This window comes from Pan troglodytes, chromosome 13 (genome assembly GCF_028858775.2).
Source record: "Pan troglodytes isolate AG18354 chromosome 13, NHGRI_mPanTro3-v2.0_pri, whole genome shotgun sequence".
Taxonomy (NCBI): Eukaryota; Metazoa; Chordata; class Mammalia; order Primates; family Hominidae; genus Pan; species Pan troglodytes.
Genome location: NC_072411.2, coordinates 106,653,841 through 106,662,086, shown reverse-complemented (window position 1 = coordinate 106,662,086; position 8,246 = coordinate 106,653,841).

Here is an 8,246-nt window from a genome sequence, read left to right as displayed (position 1 = left end):
ACAGAGAAAGCATAAAAAAGCAAGGAAACATGGCATCTTTAAATGAACATATTGATTCTCCAGTAACAAACCCCAAGAAAAGAAAAATCTATACAATGCCTCAAAAGGAATTCAAAATAATGATCTTAAGGAAACTCAGTGAAATACAAAGAATACAGACAATACAAAGAAATCAGGAAAACACTTCATTATCTGAATGAGAAACTCAATTCATTCAAATTCATCTATCAAAGAGATAGATGTCATAAAAAAGAACCAAACATAAATCTTGAAAAGCCCAAGAATAGACAGTGTTACTGCTGAATTCTACCAAATTTTCAAAGAAGAACTAAACCAATTCTTTTCAAACTATTACAAGAAATTGAAAAGAAGGGACTTCTTTCTGCTCATTCTACAAGGCCAGCATTACCCCAATAGTAAAGCCAGATAGGAACACAACAAAAAAATACAAAACTATAGGCCAATATCCCCAATGAACATAGGTACAAAAATTCTCAACAAACATACTAGCAAATTGAATGCAGCACACCAAAAAAAATAACACATCATGATCAAGTGGGATTTATTGCAGGAATGCAAGGATAGTTTAACACATGCAAGCCAATAAATGTGATGTATAACATCAATGGAAAAAGTACAAAAACTATATGATCATTTTAATAGACACAGAAAAAGCATTTGATAACATTCAACATTGCTTCATGATAAAAACACTCACCAAGGCCGGGCACGGTGTCTCACACCTGTGATCCCAGCACTTTGGGAGGCTGAGGTGGGCGGATCACGAAGTCAGGAGATCGAGACCATCCTGGCTAACATGGTGAAACCCCGTATCTACTAAAAATGCAAACAAGTAGCCGGGCATGGTGGTGGGCATCTGTAGTCCCAGCTACTGGGTAGGCTGAGGCAGGAGAATGGCATGAACCCGGGAGGTGGAGCTTGCAGGGAGCTGAGATTGCGCCACGGCACTCCAGCCTGGGCAACAGAGCAAGACTCTGTCTCAAAAAAAATGCTCAACAAATTAGGTATAGAAGGAACATATGTTGACACAATAAAGGCCATATAAGAGAAACCCTCAGCTCACAGCAAACTGAATGGAGAAAAGCTGAAAGTATTTCCTCTTAAGAACTGGAACAAGACAAGGATGTCCACTTTTATCACTCTTCTTCAACATAGTATTGGAAGTCCTAGCCAGAGCAGTTAAACAAGAGAAAGAAGAAAGGGCATCCAAATTGGAAAAGAGGGAGTCAAATTGTCCCCGTTTGAAGATGACATCATCTTATATCTAGAAAAACCTGAAGACTCCACAAAAAAACTCTTAAAACTAATAAATGAATTCATAGCCAGGCACAATGGCTCATGCCTATAATCCCAGCATTTTGGGAGGCCAAGGTGGCATAATTGCTTGGGCCCAGGAGTTCAAGATCAGCCTGGCAACATAGTGAGACCCCTATCTCTACTAATTTTTTTTTCTTAATTAGCTGGGCATGATGGAATGCACCTGTAGTCCCAGCTACCTGGGAAGCTGAGGTGGGAGGATCACTTGAGCCCAAGAGTTACAGACTCCAGGTGAGCTATGAACATGCAACTGCCCTCCCACCTAGGTGACAGAATGAAACCGTGTCTCTGAAAACAAAACAAACAAAAAGCCACTAATAAAAAAAATTTAACAAAATTTCAGGATACAAAAATCAATATGAAAAATCAGTAGCATTTCTATACACCAATAACAAACTAGCTGAAAAAAAATCAAGAAAGTAACCCTATTTGAAATAACTACAAAAATAAAGAAAATACTTAAGAATAAATAAAATGCTGAGGAATAAATAAAATAAAATCAAGGAGGTGGAAAGATCTCTACAATGACAACCATGAAAGAAAGAAAGAGAGAGAGAAAGAGCAAAAGAGAGAGAAAGAAAGAAAAAGAAAGAAGAAAGAGAGACAGAGATAAGTCAATCAATTAATCAATCAATCATACTGAATGGGCAAAACTGGAAGCATTCCCTTTGAAAACCGGCACAAGACAAAGATGCCTCTCTCACCACTCCCATTCAACATAGTATTGGAAGTTCTGGCCAGGGCAATCAGGCAAGAGAAAGAAATAAAGGGTATTCAAATAGGAAAAGAGGAAGTCAAATTGTTTGCAGGTGACATGATTGTATATTTAGAAAAAACCCTGTTGGCTGGGTGCAATGGCTCACGCCTATAATCCCAGCATTTTGGGAGGCCAAGGCGGGTGGATCACCTGAGGTCAAGAGCTCAAGACCAGCATGGCCAACATGGTGAAATCGCATCTGTACTAAAAAATACAAAAATTAGCCAGGCATGGTGGCAGGTGCCTGTAATCCCAGCTACTCAGGAGGCTGAGGCAGGACAATTGCTTGAACCTAGGAGGCGGAGGTTGCAGTGAGCTGAGATCGTGCTATTGCACTCCAGCCTGGGTGACAAGAGCAAAACACTGTCTCAATAAAGAAAAAAGAAAACTCCATCGTTTCAGTCCCAAAACTCCTTAAGTTGGTAAGCAAAATAGGCATTATTATACCCAGTTTGAAAATGGATGAAAATGCCTCAGGTGAAGTAACTTGCCTGAGATCACACAGCAAGTAAGAGCTGGAGCTAGGACTACAGTGAGTTTTAATTCACCCCAAAGCCTATGTTCTTTTCATGACAACGTTCATATGGAGGGTGACAAAAGAGGGGGAACGCTGGAAAATTATTGAATTGTTTAATTTTCTTTATTGTTTTTGTGCAATGTAGTCTGAACACTGGCTATAACTTATCCATATTATATACATAGCTTAAGATTAAACTTATGTAAAGAAAGCAAAAGGCCAAAATTCTTCAGAAAATTTGATGGCAATTTAGGAGACTATCTTTAGCTTCCTCTACCCAAGGAAACGAGATTTTGACTCTCCGGGGACGTGCTCATAGACCTATGGCTTTATCTTCACCTGTCTCCCTAAACACACAAAACATAGGGAGCTGGTTAAAGGTTCCAGCACGTTGTTCTTTGGTTCAAGGGAACCCACTCGACTTTTTCTTGTTATGCTTTTTCTTGTCCAATAAATCATCAAAGGGGGTGTAAAATTGTCCACTTCAGAACAGTGTGGCAGCTTCTTAAAATGCTGAATATACACCTCCTTCGTGACCGAGCAGTTTCACTTTTAGGTATTAAAATAAAAATATATATTCATAACAAGAGTTGTACAAGAATATAGATAGCAAAGCTATTCATAATAGCAAATAACTGGACAAATCCCAAATGTTAACAGAAGGATTCATAAACATGATAGAGTCACATAATGATTAGCCATTTTAAAAAAAGAATTATTGATTCAATCAATCAATCACCGGTCCTAGAGAGTCCCCCTCCAAAATAGACCTGCTTCCCTCCTTATCACCACCCTTGTCTAAGCTTCTGTAATCATCCTATGTTCTGAGGAATTCAATGGTCTTCATCTGTATCTCCTCAGCTGCTTTTAACTTTCTCAGATTCATTCCCCACAGAGCAGCCAGAATGATCTAAAAACACCACAAACCTGATTTTGGCACCCACTTACTACAGCTCTTCAGTGGCTGCGTCTTCCTTTTGGATGAAGTCTAAAATCTCTACAGGCCACGAAGCCCTCCAGAATCCATTCCATCCCCTTGCTCACTGTGCCGCTTCTCCCCCAGCCTCTACTGTGTCAGATTCCTTTAGGCATCAGACAAAGTTGCTGAGGCTGTTCTGCCTTCAGCACAGCACCCCCATCCTCTCCTGGTCATTTCACCCTAGGCCTCCTCCAGAAAAAGCGAAATAGAGGGAAGTTAGCTCAGCCCATCTTAGGTTCGGCCTCTGTTATGCCTCCTTATGGGATTCTCTGCTTTTCCTTCATGGCACCAATCACAATGATAGTGATACAGGGTTTCAGATAATTATTTGCTTATTTTTTGTATTATTTTCCCCTATTGCTGCTGTAACAAATTACCACAAACTTACTGGCTTAAAACAACATAAATGTATTATCTTACAGGTCTGAAAGTCAAAAATCTAAAATGAGTTTCAGTGGGTCAAAAGCAAGGGCTGTCCTCAGGGCTATGCTCCCTCTGGAGGCCTTAGCAAGGGATCCATCCACCCTCTTGCCCTGTCCAACTGCTACACATCACCTGTATTCCTTGGCTCATGGCCTCTTCCTCTATATTCAAAGCTAGCAGCAAAACACCTCTCCTCCCTGCCATCTGCTTTGCTATTTTATCTTCTCTCTCTGACTCTGATCCTCTTGCCTTCCTCTTATAAGGACCCTGATGCTTACATTGGGCCCACCTGATAATTTAGGATCATCTCCCCATCTCAAGATCCTTAATGGAATCATGTCTGTGAGGTAACCATGTGAGGTAACATATTCACAGGCTCTGGGGATCAGGATGTGGCCATATTTGGGAGACCATACTTTGAGCCTACCACATTTGACTTCTCCCAAGGTTTTAAGCTCCATAATGGATAGAAACCATGTCTGTCATGTCCAGTGCTGAACTCTGACTTCCTGGAAGGAGCTTTGCACAAAAGAGGTGCTAAATAATTCATTTGCTGGATAAAATAATAGCATTGAAGCCACTTGTATGCAAATTGATTAGATTTTGTAATATTTATTTTTCAGTTTCCAAGTTATTTTTCAGTTGCATTTCCATGTTTCAGACTGGATCGCCTTTTGTGGTTCTATAACCACTAAGGAGGGAGGGCCTGTTTTACCTGAACTTCCTAGTCTCATCAAAATGGCTCTAAAAAAATTACCTGAACCATGATTCAGTTACTTACCAATTCCATTTGGGTTTTTGTGTTAAATTCTCTTTGCCTAATCATCTAACACCTAGGAACAAACACTCCTGAACTCCTCCTGCTTTAAAAATGTTCTCACCTGCATCACAAACTCCAGAATTCACGTGAATCAGCATGCATCCTCCAGCTCAACAGGCTTCTGAGAGATTTATGCCCCTGCAGTGCTTCTATAAGCCGGCTATGTGTTTTTTTTTTTAACTCCTATTGTAGGTTCAGGGGTACATGTTCAGATTTCTAGTTGAACTGCATGTCATGGGGGTTTTGTTTACAGACTATTTTGTAACCTAGGTAATGAGCATAATACCTGATAGGTAGGTTTTTAATCCTCTCCCTCCTCCAACCCTTCACTCTCAAGTAGTCCCTGGTGTCTGTTGTTCCCCTCTTTTTGCCCATGTGTTCTCATTTAGCTCCCACTTGTAAGTGAGAACAGGTAGTATTTGGTTTTCTGTTCCTGCATTAGTTTGCTTACGATAATGGCCTCCAGCTCATCTATGTTGCTGCAAGGGACATGATCTCATTTTTTATGACTATATAATATTCCATGGTGTATATGTACCACATTTTCTTTATTCAATCTTCCATTGATGGGCATTTAGGTTGATTCCATGTCTTTGCTATTGTGAATATTGCTGCAATAAACATACACAAGTATGTATCCTTATGGTAGAGCAATTTATTTTCCTTTGGGTATATGCCCAATCATGGGCTTTCTGGGTGGAATAGTAATTCTGTTTTAAGTTCTTTTAGGAATCACCATACTGCTTTCCACAATGGCTGAACTAACTTACACTCCCACCAACAGTGTGTAAGCACTTTTTTCTCTGCAACCTCACCAGCATCCATTATTTTTTGACTTTTTAATAATAGCCATTCTGACTGGTGTGAGATGGTGTCTCATTGTGGTTTTGATTTGCATTTCTCTAATAATTAGTGATGTTAAGCATGTTTTTTAGATGCTTATTGGCCACATGTGTTTCTTCTTTTGAAAAGTGTTCATGTCCTTTACTCACTTTTTAATAGGCTTGTTTTTATACTTGTAAATTTGTTTCAGTTCCTTATACATGCTAGATATTAGATCTTTGTCAGATGTGTAGTCTGTAAATATTTTCTCTCATTCTTTAGGTTGTCTGTTTACTCTGTTGATAGTTTCTTTTGCTGTGCAGAAGCTCTTTGATACAATTAGTTTCCATTTGTCAATTTTTGTTTTTGCTGCAATTCCTTTTTATGTCTTTGTTATGAAATTTTTGCCAGATCCTGTGTCCAGAATGTTATTTTCTAGGTTACCTTCCAGAATTTTTATAGTATCAGTATTAGGTTTTACATTTAGGTCTTTAATCCATCTTGAGTTAATTTTTGTGTACAGTATAAGAAAGGGGTCTAGTTTCATCTTCTGCTTATGGCTAGCCAGTTATCTTAGCAGCATTTATTAAACAGGGAGTCCTTTCCCCACTGATTGTTTTGACTTTGTTGAAGATCAGATGGCTGTAGGTGTGTGGCATTATTTCTGGGCTCTCTATTCTGTTCCACTGGTCTATGTGTCTGTTTTTGTCCCAGTACCATGCTGTTTTGCTTACTGTATCTTTTAAGAAGAGTTTGAAGTCAGGTAATGTAATGACTCCAGCTTTGTTCTTTTTGCTTAAGATTGCCTTGGCAATTAGGGCTTTTTTTGGTTCCATATGAATTTTGAAATAGTTTTTTCTAATTCTTTGAAGAATGTCATTGGTAATTTGATAGGAATTGCATTGAACCTGTGAATTGCTTTGGGCAGTCTGGCCACTTTAACAACATTCATTCTTCCTATCCATGAGCATGGAATATGTTTCCATTTGCTTGTGTCATCTCTGATTTCTTTGAACAGTGTTTCATAATTCTTGTTGTAGAAATCTTTCACCTCCCTGGTTAGCGGTATTCCTAAGTACTTTATCTTTTTGTGGCTATTGTGAATGGGATTGTGTTCTTAATTGGCTCTCAGCTTGGATGTTGTTGGTGTATAGGAATGCTACTGAGTTTTGTATGTTAATTTTGTATTCTGAAACTTTGCTGAAGTTGTTTATCAGATCAAGGAATTTTGGGACACAAACTATGGGGATTTTTAGGTATACAGTCATATCATCTGCAAACAGGCATAGTTTGACTTCCTCTCTTCCTGTTTGAATGCCTTTTTTTTTCTTTCTCTTGCCTGATTGCTGTGGCCAGGATTCCAGTACTATGTTCTGTAGGAATGGCAGAGAGGGCACCCTGTCTTGTTCCGGTTTTCAAGGGAAATGCTTCCAGATTTTGCTCATTCAGTATGTTGGCTGTGGGTTTCTCATAGATGGCTCTTATTATTTTGAAGAATGTTCTTCAATGCCTAGTTTGTTGAGCGTTTTTAACATGAAGGGATGTTGGATTTTATCAAAAGCCTTTTCTACATGTATTGAGATAATCATGTGGTTCTTGTTTTAAGTTTTGTTCATGTGGCGAATCACGTTTATTGATTTGTGCATGTTGAGTCAACCTTGCATCCCAGGGATAAAGCCTACTTGTTTGTAGTAAATTAGGTTTTTGATGTGCCACTGGATTCAGTTTGCTAGTATTTTGTTGAGGACTTTTGCATCTGTGTTCATCAAGGATATTTATTGGCCTGAATTTTTCTTTATTTGTTGTGTCTCTGCCAGGTCTTGGTATCAGGATGATGCTGGCCTCATAGAATGACTTATGAAAGAGCCCTCCTCAATTTTTTTGAATACTTTTAGTAGTAATGGTATCAGCTCTTCTTTATACATCTGGTAGAATTCAGCTGTGAATCTCTGTGGTCATGGGCATTTTTTAGTTGGTAGGCTTTTTTAACTGATTCAGTTTTGAAACTCATTTTGAATTTGAAATTCTACCAGGTATATAAAGAAGAGCTGGCACTGTTCAGTCTTGGGAGGTTGTATATGTCCAGGAATTGATCCATTTCTTCCAGGTTTTCTAGTTTGTGTGCATAGATGTGTTCATAGTAGTCTCTGAGGGTGTTTTTTTGGTTGTTGTTAATTTCTGTGGGAACAGTGGTAATGTCCTCTTTGTCATTTCTGATTATATTTATTTGAATCTTCTATCTTTTTTTCTTTATTAGTCCAGCTAGTGGCCTATCTTATTAATTCTCTCAAAAAAACAAACTCCTTGATTCATCGATCTTTTGTATTTTTTTTCTAAGTTTCCTTCAGTTCAGCTTTTATTATGGTTATTTCTTATCTTGTGCCAGCTTTGGGGTTGGTTTGCTCTTGTTTCTCTAGTTCCTCTAGTTGTGATGTTAGGTTTTTTATTTGAGATCTTTCTAACTCAAAATATGCCCACATCAAATTTGATGTGGGCATTTAGTGCTATAAAATTCCCTCTTAACACTGCCATGACTGTCCCAGAGATTCCGGTATGTTGTATGTTCTCATTAATTTCACGCTTTTTTAAA